Source organism: Paralichthys olivaceus, chromosome 8, assembly GCF_024713975.1.
Source record: "Paralichthys olivaceus isolate ysfri-2021 chromosome 8, ASM2471397v2, whole genome shotgun sequence".
Lineage (NCBI taxonomy): Eukaryota > Metazoa > Chordata > Actinopteri > Pleuronectiformes > Paralichthyidae > Paralichthys > Paralichthys olivaceus.
In genome coordinates this window covers 7,480,174-7,502,068 of record NC_091100.1, presented here as the reverse complement: position 1 = coordinate 7,502,068, position 21,895 = coordinate 7,480,174, and the positions used below count along the sequence as shown (strand labels likewise).

Below are 21,895 nucleotides of genomic sequence, written 5' to 3'. Positions count from 1 at the left end.
ACACAAGAGGTTTCATGTCCCTTCATTACTATGAACACAGGCACATTGAGTTAATCTCACATGCACCTTCCTGCTGCAGTAATGTGGTTATAAATAAAAGCTATTAATCCTCAAATGAAAATATTCTCCAAAAAATGCATAATTTGAATTTACTCCTTTATTCACTCCGTTATTGTGGGAAATGTTTTTAAAAGATGTACAGTATGTCTTCAGTAGGAGCTGAGTGATACAGATGTGGTATGGAATCTGGAGAGTGCTGCAGATTTTAAAATTTTTTAAATATCACCATCCTTTGTTGGCACTGTAATAAACTGCAGCTACATTAGTTTTACCAGTGCAAACGCAAGACATATATAATTTGCAACAGTCCTCTTCCTTCGATGATACACACACTCTCCTCTCTCTTTTTCCACTTTTTAAACTGCACACTCTGCTGTCTGAAAACATCTATGCCGTCTCTCTATTGCTGCAGCCGTGTCTGGAGACTGACATGTTCACTGAGACACCTGACAGGGTCTGTCAAACATGGTGACATTTCAACCTGGGACTGTCTTGGGCACATAGGAGATGCTGGATGTAATACACACTGTATACAGTGCATGCAATATAAATCACTAACTCACTTTGCTCGAAGGCACTGGGTTACTGGATAAAATCATTTTTTAAACATTAATGCATATGGATGTAAAACACATTTATGTTTTCTGTTAATTGATCTGTGGAACTTAATTGTTTGTATATGCATGTTTTTAATAATCATCTGTGATGTAGTTGAACGATCCTCTCTGTTTACTCGCAGGTGTAACATCCTGTTTCCTATCAGAGGATTAAAAAAAAAAAACTGTTCTGCAAGTTATTATGTTGTCAGGCTGAAATTTGAAATAAATATTTTCATTTCAATGTGGTTTATAATGAGGTTTGTGTTGCTCCTGCAGCTCTCCATGTAAACACTGTGACAAACACACTAACAGCACCACGTGTCAACAGGTTGCATGTTTCAGAGACAAAAGGCGCCGGACAACAGGCCTGATGCTGGAGGCACCATAACCCCCACCCCCTTTGTTTTAATCCTGTCAGCGGAGAAGCCTAATGGAATATTCTTTGACTCCAGACCTGATAATGAGTGTAACCTCTCTCATCTCATTCATATCAGGTCAGCTCTGTGTCGCACACTCACACACACTGCGACCCATTAAGGTTCCCAGAGGTCTTCGACGACTCCTTTGTCTCTAATGGAGGAGTCGACAAACAATGTGCAAGCGCGGGATCGAGTTCAGAGAACACTGATGGAAATGTAAGAAAGCGGCGAGAGTGAGGAGAGAGAGGAAGAGGAGTAAGAGGGGGTGGGGGGGAGCGACAGAAAGACAACAACTGACATCTCAGGGAATTTCACAGGGATGGCTAATCCAATGTGATCAGCGGAAGATTTTAATATTTAAATAGCCAGCAACGCACCAGAAGTTTCTAATTAAATTATAACTCATGCTTGAAAAGCAAAAGTGCATGTGTTGTGGGAGCTTAAATAATTCAGCCCGCCCTATATCTCGTCTTTCTGTTAACCCGGAGACAAATGGCACTTGCTAGGGCTTTTAGACAGGGGGCTGGCACTGTCAGAAGCATGAACAACATCACCTTGTAAAGGGCCTCACCCATCAGGGCCCAAATCCAAACTGACTGGCCTCACTACTGAACAACGTTTCGAACCTAGGAATTAATTTGGTTAATTAATTTATTATTAATTACCTTAAAGGCCACACAACACTGGCACATTATGAAAAAAGATGACAGGAAAAAAAAAAGCCTCCTAATGAAGTGGGGACGTTAATGAGGCACCAGACAACTGTGTTCTGGCTACTCTCACTATATCATCCTACCTGCTTGCTCTTATTACAAGTTTCCAGCAAAAAAAAAAAAAAAAAAGTATCAGAAAAGAGTTTATTAATTAATACACTCTTGAAGGATATATGAGACGCTCACAATATCCATGAGAAGCGTAAAATATTTAGGGTGGTAACATTCATATTAATGGCAAAATTACACATACATCTCAGAAATTAAATTAGAATTCGACCCAACATTGATGGCAGAGTCATGTCAAGCATATAAATGTACTTATGGCTCGAGGTTAGAATATCTTTTTTCATTCCTTTTTTTTTTTTCTCCGCCAGGTATCTTCGCTTTTGGCTACCCAGGCCTCGCGGCGTAATTCCAAAAAAAGAATTACATTTTTGATGGGAACTAATTAGCCGGGCCTTTACCTGAAACTCCTCCCGACTGTTGCGTGTTCCTGAGTTGGGATGATGGTGGTATGACTTATTGAGGGGCGCCAACTGTTCTAACTTCTGCTCGAGGAACAGAGGGAGAGTGCAGAGGACTGTTTGCAGCGAGATTTTATACTTTTACACAACAGCAGCAACAGAGACTCGACAACAAACTCCAGAAATGACGCAGAGACCGAAAGTCAATCGTTCCACAAAGGCCTTTTGCTCTTTTGACAAAAACTCAATCGTGGTGTCACACTCTCTTGCTCTGCCCCTGTGAGGGAAAGTCAGCGTTCACACACAACAAATATGAGACTGTGGAAGAATTACAATACAGATACGAGACCAAATTTCAAGACAATATAACATCCCCTGCTGGTGTTACTGCATTTTGCTGAGCACCCTCTATTTTCCACTTTAGCTGCTTTATTCCCGCGTCAGTGCACACGCCGACACCGTGTGTGCGACTGGCAGAGGGTGGTAAAGTGGTAAAGAGAGCGCGGGGTAAGGTAGGCAGTATCGTGATCTGAGATGATGAAATAAAACAGTCTGGCTGGCTCCCATCTCCTCTCATGTCGGCAGTTGTAGGAAAAGCCGCAGAGGATTTCAGGTAGGAGGCAGACGCAGACATGAGATATGTGTCAGCGCCGATACGGTTCAACACAAAGAAGACCAAACACTGCAAACTAACAACACAAATTTTGCATCTTGTCCTCAACAAAACAAGAGCAGGAGCGGAGGGCTGATTCCAGACTTGGCTGCAAGAACGGGAGGGTGGAGGGTGCACGAGCTAAACTTGGGAATGTTTATTTTACAACTTGGCAAGGACTTCGAGAACACGGAACAAAGACGCGTGGTTCTGTTCTTTTGTCCCCGCAGTTCACACAGCCTTTGGCCTCTCAAGTCCCCAGTCACGACTGATGTGAGCCAGTAAAGACACATAACTCAGATTCAGCGGCTGTAAGACAGCAGCAGCAGCGGAGTCCACCCCAGGGGTCCCTGCACGTCTCTGATTCTTGACATACACATACATACTGTATAGATGCATGCGTGACTCCGTGAGCCGCCCTTCATGATTGCCGCTAAGTTCCTAATTGTTCTGATCATAAAGAAATACCTTTCAAGAAGCCTCTGTTTCAGACCCGAAGCCTGATTAAAGAATGCATGATACTTCAGTGACAAGACTGTATTATTAATTCATTGCAAACAGTGGAATTTGGGTGTGTTACTTTGAAAAATGTTCAAAACTGGCGGCCTGTAATAAAAGCACTGAGAGAAATTCCAACTCATTAACATTTAATCACAAAATTCTCTTTCATATGAAATACCCAATATAGGCTGTCAGAATCAATCAGGTGTCCAGATAAAGGGAGATGACATGCCAAAAGGATGGGGAATATGTCAGTTGTGGCACTCACTGTTTCTTCTGGCTGTCATGTTGCCAGCGCTGCCTTTAAACCGACGCTGTTAGGAAATGTGGCTGCTGCTTTAAAACACTTGGGGAGAAATGGAAGAAGAGGAGAAAAAAGGAAGAAGAAGAAAAAAAAATGGCTTCTGTTGCAGGAACCTTTGCCTGACAGGAGCCAGCACTGGAGGTTGTGTCATCTTTTTAGTGTGGGAGAGGTGTTCAAAGCCAAGGCTTCTGGGTAATGCGGTTCTCTAGGGCAACAAGGGGATCTAGAGGAAGTATTCACTCATAATTTTATAATTGGCCTGCTGTCCCGGGGATCCATGCCAGCACTCTTGCCTACACCTCCAACTCAACTCTTTGAAAGTGTGAGGTTGGCTCCTGTGTAGAGTTGGATCCAGAGATGCAGAACAAGGATCAGTGATGAAGATGATGAGGCTGATGATGAGGCTGATGGTTTAGGGGCAGAAAAGTGATACAGAGCAGGAGACAAGCATGAAACTAAGTTCAGAGAAAAAAGTTTAAAGTTTAGGACACGGTGTTTGACTATGACGGATGTGTTAACAGGAGGTGAATCATCTAGAAGATGGACGAGCGACTGTACGAGAGAGAAACGACCAAAAAAGCATCTTGATTTAACGGCAGCAGCAGCTGTGGACTTGATGTTACGACCCGTTCTCATGACTCACAACACCTCAGGAAGAAATTCCTTCAAATTTGGCACAGACAAGGTAACTCAAGGATGAAAGTCCAGTCGGATTAAATAATGAAGTGACATTAATGGTGGAAGGTAAACTTTACTGTGACATCATAATGTTCTAAATAACACATCTTTTCTCATATTTAACACCATATTGTAACACCGTAATTTTTTTCCAGCCAGGTCGTTGGAGACCACTAGAACAGTATTTGTGGTTTAATTGTCTTCTTGCCCCCCCTTTTTTTTTACGTCAAATATTAGAAATAAAGCAAAGTCTTCAAGTAAAACAGCTAAAAGAAAGACATTCATCATACAATCGTACAGTTCATGCATCTCTTGGAGAAACTGGTATTTATGTACATATAGGTTGTTCACTTTTACTACGTCACTAATTGACGTCATTACAAAAAAATATTTTCCCCTAAATTCCAGGCTTTGAGATGTAAATTTTTTCTAATACATGGATCATGTTACACTTTGTTTCTTAATGAAGAACCTGTTAGTTTTATGAGAAGCTGTGTATTTTGTGGTGGAGTCACTTTGGATTTTCCGTGTTTCTGATCCAGTGACCTTGGTCTGGTACAAAAATGTCCCTGGTTAAATGGTTCATCTACGAATTTCTGATTTCATAAGTTAACACTCGTGTGTTTTACACTACTGATAAAGTGCTGTGTATAAAATGTGCATTGTGTTTTTTCCTTTCAGCCAGAAACCTGGAATACAAGTCGAATAAACCAGGCTCACTAGCTTCAACATTACGAGCACAGTCTGTAGCTTCAGCAGCATTTGTGCTTGTGTCATTACTTTTTCACTTTTCCACAGCATCTTGGAAATACTGTGACACGTTGGCCCAGATACTGTTATAATATATAGAACTAGGAAGTATCACACATAGTGCTTTTGTTTGTTCATACAGAGAAAAGATATGAGGATACTAAAATTGTCTGTAAACTGAACCTACTGTATGTACACGACACACAAACACCTTACTGAACAATGGGACGACATATTTTCTGTAAATCATGATATGGTTGGTGATTACTGCAGTTTTGTGCTGAGTACTGCAGTTTGTACATCAATTTAAATTCAACTGAAGTACATGTGATGATAAGGTTGTGTCAGGCACAGGTTCGGAGCTGACAGAGGTCTCACACCATTTAGTGAAATTCATTTGATTGAAGATTTGTGAAAAATAATTATTATATTCTGATTATCTATTATTTTAAATTTGAAGAGTGATAATGAAATACGTGCTGCCTCCTGCTCTCTCCGTCTCTCTCTGACTTTATGTTTTGACTTCCCTGCCTTCGTGTCATTCTGACAGACACGTCACTGCCTCTGGAGGGCTTGGTAAGTTCTGCGTGTGCGATGTTATCGACGTGGAAAAGTGAGACTCAAACCGGAGGGTCTAGAGGGACGGGGGAGCAAAAATATTTCTTGTCTGGTAACAATTTGTCTCTTCCTGCCCAATGACAAATCTGTTTGAGTTGACAGTACCGTCTAGATTCTGTCATTTTGACTGTGACAATCCAGAGCGATTATATTTCTCACCCTGAGTGGAGCGGAGCTTCTTTCCCAGAGAATCAGGAAATATAAACACATAGTGAGACACATTTCAAAATGACAAAAGTAGGTGATTTGTACTGGTCCTAAGAAAAGAATAATACATCCCTGGCTGAAGTGACCTAACCGCACAGTATCAGCCAAAGATATGCAAAACATTCTGCAGCTGCATTAACTCAGAAAAACAGAAAACAATTCCTGACAAGTCTCTTGTTTTACCTTTGAGAGGCTTTAGTGATTCTGTTTAAAGCCAACTTGACCCTTTCTGTTACAATATGTCAGCATTTTGTAATCTGCAACTTAAATAGATAAACTGAGGCAGATAAATCTACTTTGTTATTGAGACAATTACTTTTATCAGCATTATAAAAGAAACCCACACTTTGCTGTTCTAAAGAGACAGGAGGTAAATGTAAGTCACACACACACACACACACACACACACACACACACACACACACACACACACACACACACACAAACACACACACACACACACACACACACACACACACACACACACACACACACACACACACACACACAGGGTTATTAACATGGCTTCTGCACTGTTCTGTCCAAATTAGACTTAATACCACAGAGAAATCAAAACAATTTAAACAAAAGGGTCAACAATTATGTATTAAGTACATGGATTTACTGACATGATACATTTTTGGCAGTGCTTCCCAGCAGGGTATAATTCCTTTAGCATTACAGTTAATCAATTAGTGTGACCTCGATCAATGGATGGATTATTGAGGAGCCCCACAGGACACATGCCCAGGGGCCCAAGGGGACAGGGGGGCTTTGGGCCAAAGCTTCTGTATGAAGTGTTAAAAAATGTTGTTTTAAAGTCACAGATCTCAGTTAAAGGGCAACAAAGACAGACCGAGATATCCCAAAGACACACAGTGACCACAACCCACAAAGAAATGCAGAACAACCACAAAGAGACCACAATAATTATTATTATATTATATTATTATCAATTTTCCATTCTGATGAACTTCAGATTCACCGTCATCGTAATACATGTAGTTCTTTGTGACACTTTAGAAGATCTGCAGATACCCTGTATAAAATCTGTATTCAATGGCCCCAACAATGGAATATCAGCAGGAAATTAAAAAGAAAGAGGAAAATCCAAGCTGCAATTTCCCAACATTAATCACAAATCTTATGTTTCTATTGTAAATCCAGAGTTCAGAGTGAAAAGGATGAACTTCACCACACCGATTCAAGCCTTGTGCCAATAGGCATCCACCCTGCTGCAGTGCCCTTGAGCAGGACAGTGAAATACCTGCAGCACTGTGTACATTGCTGTGCAGCTGACTGTGCACTTGCCCCTTGGATAAATTAACACTTTGCTCACAGTGGGATCAATAAAGCACTGCATTATCATGACTATTTAACTACGGAGGCTTGAGCACACTGGACAACATGGATGTAACTCAGACTCTGCTCCTGAAGCCCACCCTCAATATGAACCTACTTGACCTGAGTGAGAATTTCAGCAGCAGCATCACAGCGTACACAGAGAGAGGCAGTGGGTTAGTAGACCCCAGAGCTATGCGAGGGTGCTATTACGACTGTATGGGCTGTTGATCTCTAATGGCTGTGTGTTGGGCTGTAATGGTGCTCGGAGAGAGTGGAACAGAGAAAATAAGACGAGGTAATCTCAGAAAATGCTGAGAAGTGTTAACGGCTGCCTGGCACTACTACTGAGGTTTTCTTCATAACCTCTGACCTCTCTCTCTCTCTCTGTAGACTCCAGAGAGCAGACCTCGTCTTTCTCCAGCTCCTGCGGTTACTATCGCCTTTTCACTGCCGTTATTACAGGGTCAAATGAAACCAAAGATAAATCTCCGTTAGACAAGGTCCGGGTTTTCCTCCCAGCAGATGCTTAATTTTTAGTACGGTCATTTTGTTCGCCGTGTGTGTAAGAGCCTCTGTGTGTGTTTAGGCTACCAATCAAACCTGGAGGAAATCCAATGGAGGGACCAGAGAGACGGGAACCATTTAAATTTTTCCTATAAAGAATAAAGAGCTGTCTTTAAACAAAACAGCCCCATAACAAGAGGATTCAGTCTGATACAGGGAGGGAAATTATGCAACAAATCGGTTTTAGTTTACATGTCAATCTGTACTTGATTTTCAAAAGTGTTCTGAAATCCAGAGATTCTTCAAAATTTTAGTCAAATTCCATTAAACGTTTAATTGAATTCAAGAAAGTATAAAAACATGAGTAATATCCTGAATATTCTTAAGAATAATTAAGATAATTAGATAATTAATAATAAGTACTTCAGTAGATATATAGATATATTTTACAGTGTTTACAGCTGGTCTAAAAATCATAGCAAGTATGAAGTAAACATAGAAGTAGATATTATGATATCACACAAATAAAACTACTGTGGTAAAAAAACACAGTTAATGTGCATAATGGAAAGATGCCAAGTATCAGCATTCGTGTGAAGAGGACAAATGACAGATGTCAGCTCAAAAGATTTTTTTTTTTTTTTACCTTGTCACCAATATGTCGTGACCCTCTCCCTCCCCGCTACGCCTCCATCACACCCCCTCCAGCCATTAACGCAGTTAGAGCCCGGCCAGGGGAATAAACCTGCATTAGTACAGAGGCAGACGTCCGCTGGTGTGATGTTGATGTTTGCTACTGCCATCGGTTGTTTGGACCACGACAGTCACACACACAGGAGCAAAGTCAGTGCAGTCTGCCACCGTTCACCACCACTCTGCCAGATTAACCTTTAAATCTGATCCAAACATCCGGTTTTATTAAAGGGGATGCTTTTTTTTAGTAGAAATAAAACAGAGACAAAATTGGGATATTCAGATGCAGTTCAAGAAATCAATCAATCAAGACCACACACACACACACACACACACACACACAGACACACACACACACACACACACACACACACACACACACACACACACACTCTCAGATCTCCTGATTAAGACTGACTCAGTGCTCACACACCTCATCAACCCTCAGCGACAACTCCCGGGAGAAAACAGGTCTCATTATGCCAGAATAAAAACAATGACACCCAGCGCTCGCCGTGACTCTTTTGCTAATGGACAAGCCGCGCAGCGAAGAAGAAGAAGAAGGAGGTAGATCCAGGAGCGTGCAAGCGTGAAACCTGATGTGGTTGTGTGCCTCGTGGGCAAGTATTATTCCAACTGTATATCATTAGCAGGGTGCGTTTTCTAATTAGCAATAGGGCAGAATAATGAATACAGCTCCATTAATCAAAAGGTAATATATGTAAAAGTACTGTTTTATGGCCTCGGGGAAGAGTGTGAAAGGTGGGAGAGAAAACACAAAAATGAGATGGAACGTGAAAACAGCTATCATTGGCTCGGTGAAAAGAATATCGCCTTTCATATTCATTTACACACATTCTTTTATGCAATTTGTGGTGCTTGCTCTGTAAAGCCCAAATAGAGCGGATTAGAGGTATAGGGAGAGTCCACGACAAAGTAAATTTGAGTCAGCAGAAATCCTCCCTTCTACTTCTGTTCAATTACTGCACAAATTGTTGTATTACATTATAATGCAGGAGGTGCAGGGGGCACAATTCACTGGTGGGCTGGTGTTGAGGAGAAGTCAAACAACTGTTGGAACAAAAGAAAAGACACCGAGATAGAAAATCAGCATCAGAGAAACAATGAGGCCCAGATCATGTCGTCTTCATATTATTTTCAACTGTTTACAAAGATGGGGACTAAGGTCAAAATGTTAAGATGTCACTTATGTTCTGCTTCATCTGGTTTGTAATGAAATAAAAACATTTTCTTATGTTTGAAGAGACTTTATGAAAAGACTTATGATGGCCTTTGGTTCCTCTCTATTTTTCTATTGGTTTACATATAAATATATAAGAGATGCAAACTTCTATACACATATCAAAGAAGAGAAATGTGATGGAGAGCTGCAAAAATAGAAAAAAACTTGATAGATTTAGATCATTTAAAATAAAAAAACGTGAGAAATGTCTGTGCCAGTAAACAAAATGTGTAAATACAATTCGGATGACTGGATTAGAGAGATAGCCTAAAAGTAAAATATCTTTCAAGAGGAAAACAAACCTTTAACAGCTGTGTCAAATTTAAAACATGAAGCTGGAGCGTTCCAACACGGATCCTCTGTGAATCAAACCTGTGATTGAGATGTTTGACAGATTGGTGGTTTGCGTTTATAGTCGCTTCGAGCAGAGTGATCATGAAACTGGTGATTACAGGAGAACAGATCGACTGGAGGAAGGATCTTTTTCAAAGAGCATGAAAATGGCTTGAAAAATATAAGTAGCTTCATTTTCACCTGGGAACTGTAGCTTTCAACAAACTTTACTCAAACTGGAGTAAATAGTGTATTTCTTTGGAAGTATTTTTATTTCCTTAATGTGTTTTTAATACATAACACAGACATAAATACACTGACTGATCAATTTATTGTTAATTTTAGTCTTTTTAAAGGGGACTTGTTTATCATGATAATTATCCTTCAAGTAAAGGATGTAAATTTATATGGGTTCTTTCATTTAAAAATTAAAAAGCAAATCTGAACTAGTCCCCAGATAAAAAGTTAAGGATGGATATTTCTTTTGAGTGAACATGTAAAAAAAAAAGAAGAAATAAGAGAAATAAAAGATTAAGAAAACTATTATTAATCTCATCCCAGCAGTATTACTCATCTATTGGTGTCAAAGGAGAGTGCAGAGGGAAACTGTGCTCAGAGGTGCTGTAGGTGAGGTGTCGTAGATTTAGGGACAGAGGAGAGAGAGAGAGGGGGGGGGGGGGGAGGAAATTAGGAGACAGGACGAAAAAAAGACGGAGAGAAAAATGGAGAGATAAAAGATGATCCTGGTGCCTCCTCAAGAAATGTTTGAGAAAGCATTTAAGTGATCTGATATTTCTGCTGCCACAACACTCCCAGCTACTTTGCGCTGAATCTCCGGCTCGAGCCTTTTTTCATACATTTGCACCTCGCAATCCAAAGTGAGCAAAGCCATCTCCTTGTGACAGCAGCCGGGCTCCTAAATGCATCCTCAGATATAAATAAAACCTTGCAGAGCGGAAGCTGCAAATGCATTTATCCGCCCCTACAAAAAAAAAAAAAAGAATATAAAGATGAATCCTGAAGTCTCTCCAAGAGGAGAAAATAGAAATGTCATTAAATTCCTCTGAAATATAAATCACTTTTCACACGAGAAGACACTCGGCATGCTGGAGCTCAAGTTTCTCAACTCACCACTGAGCGATTTGATAGAGTTGATCTTAAGGTTTGGATGTGGAACCAGTTTCTACTGAAATTCAGTTCAATGCAGTTTTATTTGTTTAGCGGCAAATTAAAACATACATTATCTCAAGGCACTTTAAGATCATTTAGAGAAATCTCCATGGCTCAGTACTCAAATATAATATAAATGCTAATTTAATTTATTTTCTACTTCAAATATTAAGTTTAGATTTTTTATATATTGTCCATTTTTAGTAAAAGAGTACAAGACAAATATATTTCTACAAGGTCTGATCTGCTGAAATGGTGCAAGTAGGTTAAATAAACTGGAAATACAGGATATGACAGTGAAATTACAAAAAGTGTAAAATATCAAACTTTGTCCGTGTTTGTCGGCTTCAATGAAAAGAGAAGGAGTTCAAATGTTAGAGAGGAAAAAAGAAGGGGGGGGTTAACATGCATAAGATTTTCAATGATTTGACATGTTGTCTCAACCATGATTTGTTGCCACTCCCTGGAGAGCCGAGTTAAAAGACTCGGAGTGACTGAGGAAGACGTACACTTTAATCACGTTAGCGAAGTTTCATGAAAATTTCAGATCAAGATGCCAACATCTGCTTTCCATTATTTATCACTGTTGTCACCACAAAGAAGATCCTGGCAACCTGATACACTTGACTTCTGAAGTTACTTACTTTCGACTGTAACACAGGTATTACTGTCACACACGTGCACACACACACGTGCACACACACACACACACACACACACACACACACACACACACACACGTTATACATGCACACTCCTTACACACACATACAGAGAGAATCACAGCTGGTAAATAATGGAGCACAAACACAATTATGCATGAAAATGAGAATAAAAAAAGGTGATACTGAATGAGTGTCCTGGACTGATAGAGGCTGACGAGTTAGTGAGGAAGACAGAATAAAAGAGAATAATATTATTGCATTCTTCTCCTCTCCTCCCTTACACATCACGCTCCTCCCTGCACTTAAAAGCAGGCCCTCTATGTCTGTTTTCACATTCTATCTTATCAGTGGCATTTACCTCCTAACGAGGGTAACGGTATCAGTGATATCAAAGTAGCACTTTTGTCATGTTGCATTAGAGTCCCTCCTCCTCTACCTGCTTACACACCTCTGATCAGCGATTGTTTGTCGAAATACAGAGCGAGAGACAACTATTTACGTATAAAAGAGAGAGCAGCCTGTCGTCTGCCTGGCAGTTGATCTCTCTCAAGCAGCTCACCACCTCTTAACAACCTGCATCTCTTTTCATTCTGCCTTCATTCTCCTTCTTCCTTTTGTTTTTTTTCACCCTCCTCTCCTCTATCTCTCTTTTACTTTGCTCGGGCTGTCTTTCACTCCTCTCTTCATGTGGACTGGGTTATCCGATCAGACTGCGAAACAAGCCAGCGAAGGGACGCCTGACAGCGCCAATTAGAGAGGACAGAACAGTGAACTCTTTCTACATGCATTATGCCAAATAAGTCTTTTGTGTACAAAGAATTGTGCTAAAATGCGTGGACAAGCTTCATCGGCTACTTTGCAAACAAATCAGCTTCGGTTGCTTGTTGTGATGCCAAAACATGACAGATTTACTTTGCAAGTATTAAATTACATTTTCAAGGATAGGATAGACAAGGTTTACAGATATAAATGCTATATGCTTTATAAAGACAAAAAAATAAAGAATATTGTGGATTTCTTCCTTAAATTTCAGGTTTATTTAATATAATTTTAAAATGTTCTTATCTGATCTTAAATGTCTACAAAACAAAGCTTATAATAGTAGGAAATATATTTAAAGAAAAAAAAAAGGTTTAACAATGAACACTGGAACAACTCTCTGACCTAAAATCATCTTTCAAACGAGTTTGTTTCAGGGATTAACAACGCTGCAGCTTTTCCTGCATGAAGAAACCGAACACACGCATCACTTAACTGTCAAACCCTAAAGTTTTATGAGTTTCAGAATTAGATTTGATGCCACATCTCTACAGTTATTTATTTGACCTGGTGATGAGGGACGTAAGTGTGTGCAGACGGATGATTATTTCAGTGCAAAACAACCAAGTTGCATCTCCACCAGATGGCGCTTCAGCCCTTTAGATGTCTCTTTCTTTCTCATGCAAAGGACACATTAAAACACACACACACTCACACACACACACACACACACACACACACACACACACACACACACACACACACACACACACACACACACACACACACACACACACACACAGCCTGTATGAATGAACAGATTGGGCCTCATGTAAACAGGCTGCATGGAGAATAACATTAGATCTATATGAGACGCTCTGGCACGATGTTACTGGACCTCCCATTCATTTATTTATAAGGATGTCAATCCTGCTAATGAATGCATATTACAATTATTAGCATTCTGTCAAATATTTAGCATTATACTTTATTCATTGGGTTTGGTGGAGACTCTGCATAGTTATGTTTTGTGTTAAATTATCTTCTGATTTAATGCTGTTATGTTCCCCTCTGTTTTAATTAAATTCTTAGTTTAAATTAAAATGAATCATCATCATTATATGTTTATAAATATTATACTATCAGATGATTTCATTTTTATTAGTAGTATTGTTACAGAATAAAATAATACATGGTCTAAAGGGTTTTGGATTTCTGTTTGTATTGGAATTAACAAATAAATACAAAACACGTTATGTTAGAGCAATACACACACACACACACACACACACACACACACACACACACACACACACACACACACACACACACACACACACACACACACACACACACACACACACACACACACACAGCAACAGTTCACTTGCTGCTTTCCATGACAGCACATTAGACTACAGTGCAGTGCAGCGAGAGCACAAAGCAAGTCGAGGCGGTTGGGTTCAAGGAAACAATACAAGATCAATATGCACGCGCCTCTCTCTGCCTCTCCGAGGTGTGCGGGGCTCAATGCCCGGCGGTGCTGCTCTTCTAACACAGGCTTCATTACCACGCTTCAACACAGGGTCTCTTATCAGATACAATAAGAGAGGGAATGAAGTGAGACAACAAGGAGAAACACCGGGGGAGGCCACAGAGAAGCAGATCATCTCAGTGTCCACACAGAGAGGAGTGTTTTATCTTAATCAGAATAATGTCAGCTGAGCTCAAATAGAGACAGATAGAGACAAACCAATAAACTAAATGGCATTTGCATGATTAAAATAAGGAAAAAAATGACTCACAAACTGAAATGAATGAATCAAGAAGTGTCAGAATCCTGTGTAAGAGGCTTCCTGTGCTTCAGCATTGCAGCACTGACTGGCTGACTGAAGGAGTGATGGTCTGTGGGAAATACCTGCCTCAGCCCTTCACGCTCCCTTGCTCATCATCACTCAGCCACCCAGGGAGCCGTGTCCTTCATGGGACCTCCACCTCACACTGCCCTGATAGTGCCTCTGCACCCTCTCGTCTCTCCACGCTGCCACCTCTGCATCTGCGGGGGAGGGGGGGGGACACTGGCCTTACTAATTGGTGATCAGGGGATGGCTGTCGCACCGGGGGGTGGCCTCTTAAAGATGACGGGGGGGCAACAGGTTGGGGTAAATATGAGGGGCACAGGCAGGAAGTTTGAAGTTTGATGCGAATGATGAGTAGAAATGAGGTTTGGATACACAACAGAGTCATGCATGATTTCACATGTGTACGCAGCTGCAGACGATGAATGGTGCTCAGATGATGTTTTCACAGGCTTGATGCTGACATTGATTGACGTACACTAAAGCAAATTGCTCCAGTCTTTCAGAAGAACTGATCAAGAACACAAACACTGTTTCTGACCCCCTGTGCACCTCCTCGGGCGTTTACTTAGCCTTCCACTATACAGCAGGTAGAATAAACATTTGAATAGCGCAGGACAGCGGAGCAATGAAAAACCTCCTGTGTTCACGCTTCAAATGAACAAACAGCTGTGTTGCTCATGGAGCTGAACAGAGGTATCGAGCTGTGTGGCCAGCCCCCTGCCCTTTCCCCGTTGCCTTGGCTGGCTGTAAACAGACTGAGAGACAGGGAGGTCAAGGCACGCTGCCTGGGAGCCCGCGCTCCACCGAGGCACGCTAATTACAACAATAATGGAGCCTGATCGCAGGTCCTCACAGGCCACGTCTCCCAGTAAACTACCTCGATATACTAGCAACCGATGTTGCTTTTTCCTGTTGTTTGAGATTAGCACACGGTTGTTCTCTGTATCCCATTAGGGGGACGGCTCTGCTGGTTAGAGCATGTTAAAAAGGCCCCCAGCTCCGACTCCGGCAGCAGACGCTGGCCTAGCATAGTTAGGCCTAATGAGCAGGCGTTAACGTAAACACGCGTTAATGCTGTGGGGAAACAGGCAGGGTCGGGTCAGGGAAGTGATGTTACCGGTAGGGTGGCTAGCACACCGGAGCCGGGGTCCTGATTAGTGCCCATAAATAATGCAGCAGACGAGGTTGGTCAGAGAAACGGGATTGGCTGCAGCAAGGTGAAGCTGCATAACGATGACAGGGGACCAGTGTGAGGTTGCAGTGAGTCAGGCTCCTCTGGTAAAGCTTATGATTCAACCAAAACCATGACAGCTACAAGATAAACTCCCACTTGCTTTGTGTTTTGCTGTGATGGTGTTAAATAACCTTTAGATGTGAGCCTGTTCCGTTAGATGACATATGCCACTGCAGAGCGGATCATTAGCCTGTGTGTGGCAGGTATGTGGCGGACACGGCTGCAGGCTACAGCCGGTAGGGCTTCACACTTGGCTATGTGTCACTTTGAGAGGCAGTGGGGGACAGGGTTCAGAGGCCAAATCCATTACGGAGGATTGAGAGGGAGTTTCTGTTTGAGGGCGACATGTCATATGTTGCTATGGGAACGCAGGGATGAACTCTGCCCTGTGTGAACTTCAGCTGAGACCAGAGGAGAGAGTGAGACTCAGGGGCAACCACACAAGTCCATTAAACCGCTGAATCAATCGGGACACGAGGGGGACTGATGTGCAGGAAGAGGAAATGGCTCATTATTCAACCACTGGCTAAAAATTGAGCGATTAAATTGATCAAGGAAAATACTTCCTACGTCTGTTAAGGCAACACACACATGATGAATCTTAACATCTCCTCAGCGAAGACGTTCAGCGATGTTTCGGTCTCAGCACTTTCACAGCTGAGCATCAACACTACAGCGGGCTGGGAAGAAATTTGGGGCAACTGTCTGGCACCATCATAAAATCAAAGAGCATATCTTTAATGTGGCGTGGAGTTTTGTGACATTTCTATTTTATCATTACTGCTGATTTATCGCTCGTAACAGTCGCACATAGAGTTGAACTCGAGACACACAGAAAAGGACACAAGAATCAAGCTGCAGCAGTTGCACTGTGTTCATTTTGTTAATGGTGCATCTTGATTTTTATGCGTCTGACTATGATCCACAGTCCTGAATTCACAAATGCATTGCCCTACTTCCAACCCATGTTTCACTCAAGTACTATACGCACCCGACCAATATACATTTCATTATAAAATCCCTCCCTGCTACCACATTACGATGACACGTAATTGTGATTGTGTTGCTGTGCTCGTACGCTCTGTTATACGAATAAAAACAGGTTTTAGATCTGAAATACTCGTCAGACAGCAGAAGCAGCAGGGGTCCAGAACCAGGCTTTATACTGCGTTTAAACCTGACAAATTAATGTACAGATCACAGAGAAGTGGGAAAAAAAAGGAAAACAAACAGTGTCTGTAATGTCATTCAGATGTTTTTAAGGAGAATACAAAGCAGAGAGGAGACCTGCAGTTCTTTATTTTTGTCACGGAGTGTAACAACATCTCAATGTAGACAAGAGAGAAATTAGTGAATTGTGGTGAATGAGGATTTGAAACCCTAATAATTTTGTGGTTATATCACAAATTCTATGCAAGTTTCTCATATTTTTCTCCTTAATTTATTTTATCACCTGTGCCTGGTGCGTGTGTTTGTAAGTAAGATTACACAAAAACAACTGAGAGATTTCCATGAAACTTGTTGGAAGGAGGGGTCAAGGAAGAATTCACAAGGTTTTGGTGTGGATCTGGATGAGGGGGTGGATCCAGGACTTACCCCCCCTTCTCACATTGTGAGACAGCACACATTTTCACAATTTTTCTCTGGGAATAATTCATGGAACTTGATGAAAAAAGGCTTATGAGGCATATTTAGGGAGCTGATATCTGTAGTGTGTGGAATTTAGTGCAGCTTGGTTGAATTTAAGGGGACTGTTGGGCATTGGCGGCGCTATGCACTGTATTTTGCCATTGTAGTTTTTTGTTTTAAATTCTTTCTTAAAGACACATCAGGTCTGTTTGGCTTGGCTGATATCAGACTATATAACAGGTATTCTGTATTTGGTAAGTCTGTTGTGGTTCAGGTTGTGTTTTAACATCATATTTCCTCCCTCCTCAATTTGTGAATGAGTCATGTAATCATATTTGACCGTAGCGCATACATTATGGCTGGGAAGTCATTTTATAGCATCAGTCAGTTCAAGTTGTTACTGCACATCACCCCTTAAAAGCAAAACAACACAGACTTCCCTCACAACAACAATAAACGACAAAGTCACAGTGAGTGGCTGAAGGACTCGCTTCTGCCAAGATGTGAGTTATTTCCGCTAAGGAGGTTCTGTTTTCACCTGTGTCTGTTTGTTGGTTTGTTTTTTATCAGTATAACAGAAAAACTCCTAAACCGATTTCCACCAAACTAAAGAGAGGGGTGAGGCCTGGGCCTGGTAGAAACACATTAACTTTAGGTGCAGATTAAAGGGCAGATCAGGGATTTAGTTTTTTCTGCTTTCTTATATTTTGTTTTATGAAAAATAAATCATTTAGGTTTTCAGACAACTTTTTTTTCTTTTATTTTCCTACTATAAGAATATATAGGATTGATCTGTCTGGGCGGAGATAAAGAGATATTCACTGATTCTGATTCTTGTCTGATATCAGCACCGTGAAAATAACATATACTGTAAATCTATCAGATTAGAACTCCAAGAAGTGGATCACATAACACGCAAGGCTAAACAAATCAACAGGGATGGATAAAAACAAGGTGTTCTCAAATGAACCTTCTTCAAATCAGAGAAAGCAGTAAGGTGAGACCAAACAAACACCCCAGGACCCAAGTATCTAATCAATTAGTCCCCATGAATCCACGAAGGTAGCCGCTAACCCAGTGCACTTCTATTTAATGTGAATGTGTACAGGAAACAAAAAGTGTAAAATAAAATACAACTAAAATCTAAGTAATATTTCATAAAATCAACAAAGAATGAAACTTAAGCAAGCATTCATCAGTCAGAACATAAGACGAACTGGAGCTGGAATACACAAGGTTTGTCCATTTCTTTTTTGGTTGCAATCAACATCACATGCACACACACACTCTCTCTCACACGCTCTCACACTCACACACATAGACCATTCCCTCTATGTTCCCTCTCCACACACAATGATGGCTCAGAGTCAAGTCCAGACGAGGGCATGCATTTGAAACCAAGAGTGAATCCATATTACATGTGTAGTGTGCTGTCTGTCTGGGTCCGGGTCATCAATTATGAATAGAAATATACAGCCTCCACAGCCCAGGCCCTGGTGTCTCACCACTTGTAAAGGATTTCTTAAAAGGGGGACAGACACACAGGTTTGTCATTCAGATGCATGCCCGGGACTTAAGAGACAGACACTGAGAAGGTTTCCTGTTCTCTTACACTTTCCGCCTGGGGAACTTTCCTCTGCTCTCATTTAGGCCATTCCCTCTCGAGCTCAACTTAAGTGAGGCATCAGAAACTTGTGCTGTAAAACACTAACTCCTACAGTATTGAGAGTGAAGGCAGACATACATAATGATGCCATGATACAGACGTGGCTTACAGGCCTCAGTCCTGCCTGGAAACATTGTTCTGTCAGTCATGTAATGTCAATCCAAGTTGAAATATAAAAGCCTGATACATGTGTTCTTGTTGCTTTGTAGCTTTTGAGAGGAAGAAACAACAACAACAGGCAACAACCAAACAATACTACATCATAACTCCTGTCTGCATAATGTTTCTCCTGCAGAGAAGTCATTAATCATAACTAAACCACCCAAGTCTTCTACGAATTAAACAAAACATCCCACCTTTGTGTGTGTTTATGTAAAAAAAAATCTAACACACTTGGCTACAGTGCACGATGCATGAAATTACAGAGCGCATGTAGCTGGCAAAACAAATTTGCAATTCTCCTTGTCTATTCCCAAAACCCCAGTGTACTGCACGTGGCCTCTAGAGACAGAACAAACAGCAGTTAAGATGTTTAAAAGGCTTTGCTTTCTGAGATACCTGTGCAGCTGAATACCAATAAACTGCTCTTATAGTTGGGGGGGGGGGGGGTGACAGAGTAGTACATTCAGAGCTAGCAGGGAAATGTTAACTCCTCTGGTTTTTCTCAAGGGCAAAAAAAATGTGCTTTATGCCTTTTCATGATGTTGTATGAAGGTGTGCCCTGAGCATGTGTGGCTTATTGCTGCAGCCTGTTCAGTCTGTGAGCTGAGGTAAACACTGAGGCCGTTCGTCCTTTCCACTAGTGGGACATATCCTGCTGATTTCTAAAAGGTCACTGTCATTATTGTTGCTTAGCAACCGTGTATGGGGAGCCATAGGTGTACACTGTACAGTAATTGTGGATGTGTACTATCAGGAAAAAATAAGATGAGTGTTTGACGGATCAGATGGACGACATTGATCTAAGTTATAATGCATGTTACACACATGTTGCAAATGTATTTAGAGTTTCCCACTGCCTGCTTTAATGAGCAGTTTTATATTTGTAAAGAAAAAAACAATGAACACAATGCCCTCTCATTTTAAAAAGTGTTTTTTTTCTAATATATAAAGAGCAAAATGAGTTTTAATAAAGTGTGAGAGAAATAGAATTTTCCATATAAATGTTGATGCTGCAGAATGTGCTGCAGAAAGTGTAACTGTGGGAACAATCAACTGTTGCCAACAACTGTTATTTCTCTGTTTTACTAAAAAGTCCAGAGACTTAAAAGGAGGAAACATGTGCATGAAAGTAACTGAAAGTAATTTAAGGGTCATATGAGGTGGGAAACAGGAGAACTTTAAATCTACACACTCCGTAGAATACATACAACTGCCAAGGCCCTACCGTCCTCTAAGTTCAATCAGGCAGCACCAGATTTCACACACTCAAACATATATGTCCTCTAAATATGTCCAATTATTTCATCAAGACCCATTAATTATTCCCTGGGAAATTGGTGAAAATGTCAAAAAACGCCCTAGATCACAATTTTAATGAGGGAAAGGAAAAAAAATCTTTTGTCCGGATCCACCCCAAGATTGAATGGGTTATTTCTTGGCCCATTTCCCATCCCTCCACCAAATTTAGTATAAATGTGTTGTGACGTTTTTGTGTATTCCTCCTGAAAAACAAGAAAACCAACTAACAAACAAATACATCCAATGTAAATTCAAGTTTTTCCTTTAGGCTCTGTCCCCACAGACCCGACTTCACTGTTTTTGAGGATGGTGAATTTTCACTGGCTGTTTTTGCATCTTGTGTGATGATGTCCACCTGTGCTTGGGTTGAAGTTGGCCTGACTTATAACACAGTGTTAAAGCTAGTGTAAGGTATGTACAGAGCCCAGTATAGAGGCAGAGTGATCTCTGAGTCATGTCCCATTTGTGGAGCTTGATGGATTTCTCCCTTGCACAGCTCCCTCAGCTCAGTGGGGAGAAGGCAGGGCTGATAAGGTGATTTATCTGCACCTTTCCACCTCCTGTAATGGATGGCACATCCACCTTTCGCTGAAACTTCATCATCTCACAGCTGCAGCCCATCTCACATGAAGGGGTGTGAAAGAGAAATGAAACAGACGTGCTGCACACACGCAAAAAAATTGAAAACAGACCAACCAGAGAGTAACTTCTTTTCCACTCTATCTCATTAAGGTTAGGTGAGTGAGGGAACATGACACGTAGCAGTCTGAAATCACTAAATTGCTCTCCGACATCAAGCAGAACCAAAATATCGTCTAGATCCCGGCTTCATTGCTACCGGTGCTTTGATTGATTCCTCAATTCCTTCATCTGGCCTCGGTCCTTTGGGGTCCGGCGTGGTGTTTCCATTGCATAGCTGCGAGGGCTGGACAAAATGATGGGAGCGGGTAACACCACATGGACATGAAATACCAATGAGGAGTTGGTTGCTGCCATTGTATTATTTTTCTGTGCTCAGTGACTTTGCTCTGACTTGAATATGGATCTTTCCAAGATCATTTAAGAGGAAAAGTGGGTGGCAGAAGTCTGAAGACTCATTTATGCTCAAAGTACGTATATGGAAACAGACGGAGCTGAATCGCACTGCCTTCTCATGGATGTATTGCTTAACGACCATGCCAACCTAAAGTTTGAAATGGATATTTGTCTTTTTGTATCTAGAGGTATCTTAAATACACCTTGAGATTTTAGCTGGACAAAACAACAAAGTTTTAGAGCCACCTCTCAGGTCCACAAATAGTTGACATAAGGACAAATAGATGCACTTTATCATTTCCTCCATTGAACTTGCTCTCCACCTGTTT

General features: G+C 41.1%; 1 long non-coding RNA gene across 1 annotated transcript in view; it reads right to left on the bottom strand.

Moving 5' to 3' along the window:
• LOC109638256 (uncharacterized) overlaps window positions 1-21,895 on the bottom strand; it is a 178,336-nt gene that overhangs the window by 43,605 nt on the left and 112,836 nt on the right. The window lies entirely within an intron of this gene.